Below are 5,217 nucleotides of genomic sequence, written 5' to 3'. Positions count from 1 at the left end.
TCTATTCTCATTTTTCGTCCCATCCTTTTTCATGATTTCGGCTCTTGTCGTCTATTCCTTTTTGGTGCCTTCGCTCGCGGGTCATTATAAAACACTTCCAAGGGAATTTGTGGGGTTTATTATACTACAGTAGTGTAGATGAAGTATTATTTTTACATACGAAATGAATGTGAGTAATAAGAAGTAAATGTGAATATTTCCTTCATTTCCTGAGGTTATAAATGGATGAGTATTAGTTTTCTGTAAAAGAAAACTATTGAGATGGCTTTTTGTCAGTCCGTCCGCTCTCAGATCTTAACAACTACTGAGTCTAGAGGGCTGTAAATTAGTATATTGATCATCTATCGTCCAGTCATCAAACATAAGAAATTGCAGCCTTATAGCCTCAGTAGTTTTTATTTTATTTAAGGTTAAAGTTAGCTATGATTGTGCGTTTGGCACCGCTATAGGTGCCAACAACACAGGCCACCAGCTGGCTGTAGTTGGAAGTTTGATGGACCGCGGCTGAGTTTCATGGGCTGTGGCTGAGTTTCATACAGCATTATACGCTGTACAGAAAACTCGATTGCGCCGAAGAAACTTCGGCGCATTTTATTTTTATTTTGTTTTGGGAGGGGGGGAATGATACGACTTCAAAGGTATATCTTTAATGTCGCTCGACCTAGTCAACATTGATACTTATGATCTCCAAACGATAAGTTCCATTTCGTTATTTTGGCCGCCTTATCTTCCGTGGAACGCTCGAAGTGTATTTGTCACTCCAAATAGAGAAAAATAAAATTCCATCAATTCAATTCTCCACCACTATCGTTTCCGGCATGACTTTCACCTTTCTGCCTTTGCGGTTAGTTTATTGCCTTCCTGCGTTGCCCATCTGCCAGGAATTCTCTCTCTCTCTCTCTCTCTCTCTCTCTCTCTCTCTCTCTCTCTCTCTCTCTCTCCTCTCTCTCTCTCTCTCTCTCTCTCGGGGAAGCATGCATATATTGGGCTTATTGATTTATTTATATTTTTGCTGTCACTTGTATACACTGACATATACATTAGTTTGTCTATCTTTCAGTGGTTTCTTTGAGTAGCCCCTTTCGAATGAGTTTCATTTTTAGCTTTTCTTTCTATTCCTCTGAAGGGTGTATTCTAAACGTCACTGTCTGTGTTCTTCTGCGCGTTGAGAAACTCAACAACGAGATGAAACGAAGAAACAAAATGATACATTCAATCATTTTTAGAATATTTAAGATACCTTCTAAGTGAGGTGGTTTATTTGATACTTACACACTCACGTATTTATGTGTTTGTGTGTATGTATATATATATATATATATATATATATATATATATATATATATATATATATATATATATATATATATATATATATATGTGTGTGTGTGTGTGTGTGTGTCTGTACATATATATAATGTATTTATATTTATATTTATATATATGTATATATTTATATTTACATGTATGTGTGTAAATATATATGTGTTTGTGCGCTCGTCAGTGCATGTGTGTCTGCGTGTGTGTATGTGCCACTACACATCCTGATAGTTACTCATCACCCTTGGCCATTTACACATCAGGAAACTGTGATGAACCTGCAGTCAAGTCTTTGCAAATTAGTTAGATATTTTGCGGCGAGATAATTCGTTTGTCAAAAATTCGTGCAAAACGTCAGGAACATGAGAATGGTGGCTTGGGTAGAGCATTTCTGCTGTTATAGGTTAGTTTCTAGTGCTCCTGTCCGTGCATTTGGCATTTAACCTTTTTATATTTGTTTATTTATTTATATTGCTCTCTCTCTCTCTCTCTCTCTCTCTCTCTCTCTCTCTCTCTCTCTCTCTCTCTCTCTCTCTCCTCACTCAGCAAGATTAAACTCTTACGATGGGAAAATGACCTCCGGTGGTTATGACAAAATGGCGCTCTTCTGGCCACATGATTGGATTAAGTACTTGGTGGTTAGTCGAATATGGTGGGCTGCAGTCATGGAGAAAATGGATATTAAGCTAGCGACTCATGTTACAAGACTTCTTGAAAACCGGAAGGTTAACGCCCCCTACGGAAAATGGCTTTTATTAATACATAAATGTGTTTATTATATACATAAATATATATATATATATATATCTATATATATATATATATATATATATATATATATATATATATATATATATATATATATGTATGTGTGTGTGTGTGTGTGTACATATGTATACACACAAACATACGTATAGAATTCTGTGTATATCGCATGTGCTTTACAAGCTTGTGTATATGTGCGGACAAGGAAACATCAGTAAGCCCTCAAGGTTTTATTGTTTCCTAGGTTTTACACTCTTGGTTTTGCCAAATACAATCAGGGTGAAGTGTGACAATATGATATTGGTGTTGCGGCTGCGTCACCTTAAGAGGCCGTCACTGAATTCCTTCATCAGAGGACAAAAGAAAATCGAGAGGTCGACGACAAAATAGAAAAATTCGGAATCATTATGGAAGCAGGGAATAGCCACAAAAGAAAGGTAATTCGATCAGAAACTGCAATCGCATCAGATCTCGTTATTTTGGTGGCAGACCCAATATCAAATTTTCTCTCTTTGATTTATGGTGCTGCGTTACGCGCGCACATACTCACGCACGAGCTCACACTATTTTTGTACGTATTTGTTCATTAGGATCCCAAATAAGTAGTTTCCCATTCAGCTCTTCGGCGTGTTTTTAGAACTTTCGTCTCCCCAACGAAAATTTCATGCGTTTTTTCCCAATAATCTCGTAGATTTTGTGATGTTCTTATTAGCATTTCAGGATGGATGAAGACGTCATTCAGTCTTTTCAGTCAGGTGAAATAATTACGGAATAGCGTACGGCTGCTATTATCTTTTTTTTTTTTTTTTCCTAGCCATTACATTAATCTTCTTTTATTTTGTTACCTTGGTTTCAACTTTCCTTCTGAAAAATTTACATTACGAATAGTAAAGTGATGACGTCATTATGGTTTTTATTCTAATTGAATTGCGAGGAATGTGAGATTACATTTGCAGATTGCTTCACGAAATGTAAGCCAGTAGCAGACCACAGAATTTTGTAAGAAGAAATGATGGTGAGTTAGAAGATAATTTCCAGTGTTTATGTCTTTAGTTTCTTACAGTAATGGCTTCACTTCTTTTTCGACCGTAGTGTGTAGTGGGAACGAGCAACCACCATTTCATTAACTTGCCCCACTGCAGACGTATTTGGACTAAGCATTCTGATTTCCAGGAAAGCTTTTTTCATCATTTGGCATTCAAGAAAAGGGTTTTCTCTCCCGAAGACAATGAATTCCAGGCTCTACGCTTACAGTTAATTGCTTGAAATTTCATCTCTTTAACTTCGCCATGATGTATTTTTGTCCTTGTCAGGCAGACGGAGAACGACTCCGTATTTCTCTCTCTTGCCACCAAATTTCCTCCACAAAGTTATCCTTTTCGAACTCAAGACTCGGTGGGATGTACTTGCTGAGCAAGTCCCTCTTTTTTTTTTTTTTTTTTTTTTTTTTTTTACTTCTGCATTCCTTGCTCTCACTAATGAAACGGTCTGTTTTTCCTTTGCATTTTCGGCTTTAAGTGCAGAGAGAGAGAGAGAGAGAGAGAGAGAGAGAGAGAGAGAGAGAGAGAGAGAGAGAGGTGGGGTTTGAATACAGATATTTGCAGGTTTCTGGTGTCGGCTTTCACGTTTGAGGTGTTTGATTGAAATTCCTCCTTTTTTACATTTAGCTTTTATGCTTGAGATTGAAAGAGAATTAAAAGAACTACCGTCTGCTCGTTTACTAATTTCACGTATCTGAAAGTCAAAAAAGACTTATTCCATCCATCTCATGTATATAGAAATGAAGACGTCTGTTTTTTTAACAGAAATGACGATATAAAATCTGAACATTGGGAATCCTACATAGTTAGAGATTCTTGTGGAAACCTAAAACATTTGGATATTAGACAAATGAATTATATCCGGTGTTAGGCCTTATGCTGACACTTTGTTTTTAGTTAGAAAGTTATAGAATTGAATTAGTGATAATTTTCAGTTTCTTGTGCATTTAGTTTTTACAGTTATTATAGAAATTAGTAGATAGCTGTTAATAATGCAAAAGTTCTCTCTCACTACCTTCTATTCACTATTATTATCTGAATGTTGTATTACACTAGGCGCACATGTGTGTATATATACAGTATATATATATATATATATATATATATATATATATATATATATATATATATATATATATATATATATATATATATATATTATGTATATATATATATGTGTGTGTGTGTGTGTGTGTTAATTCTTGTCACTCATACCTTAGTAAAATTTTTTATATTACAAATATTAATCCCAAAATATAGTTTAATATATACACACACAAACATATATATATATATATATATATATATATATATATATATATATATATATATATATATATACATATATATATGTATATATATATACGTATATATTTATATTTATATTTATATTTATACTATGAAACTTCAAGACAGGTTGTAAATCCTCATCGGTTTCGGCATTATTTCTGAGCCATTGACGAAGGACCAATTCATAGGGGTAAAATTTCACAATATACATATTAGGAGGACATTATAAACCAACGTGTGCGCAGACCGTTGGAAACCAAAAAATCCACACCTGACAAATACCAGGGTGTGGAACCATGCACTTATTTGTGCTTGAGGTCAGGTACTCGGTTTACACATCTATATATCTTTTTTCCCCGCCCAGATCTACAGTACTGCCTTCCTTAAAATTTAAGTTTGAAGAGATGTGTAAACAGGGTACCTGACCTCAAGCACAAATGAGAGCACGGTTCCACCCTCTGGTACCTGTCAGGTGTGGCTTATTGGCTTCCAGAGGTTTATATGTTTGTTTGTTCTGTCTCCCTTGCATGTATATTGTGAATTTCTACCATTGTGTATCAATCTTTCGTCAGTGGCCTAGAAACAACGCCGAAACCGGTCAGGATTTACACCCAGCCATTAATGATCCTAGTGGTGATATATATATATATATATATATATATATATATATATATATATATATATATATATATATGTGTGTGTGTGTGTGTGTGTGTGTGTGTGTGTGTGTGTGTGTGTGTGTGTTTGTGTATTCATTCAGTGTGCCCTTCTCGTACCGTCAAAAACGACCGAAATACGGGAG

This window comes from Macrobrachium rosenbergii, chromosome 21, assembly GCF_040412425.1.
Source record: "Macrobrachium rosenbergii isolate ZJJX-2024 chromosome 21, ASM4041242v1, whole genome shotgun sequence".
Taxonomy (NCBI): domain Eukaryota; kingdom Metazoa; phylum Arthropoda; class Malacostraca; order Decapoda; family Palaemonidae; genus Macrobrachium; species Macrobrachium rosenbergii.
This window is presented reverse-complemented; position numbering follows the sequence as displayed.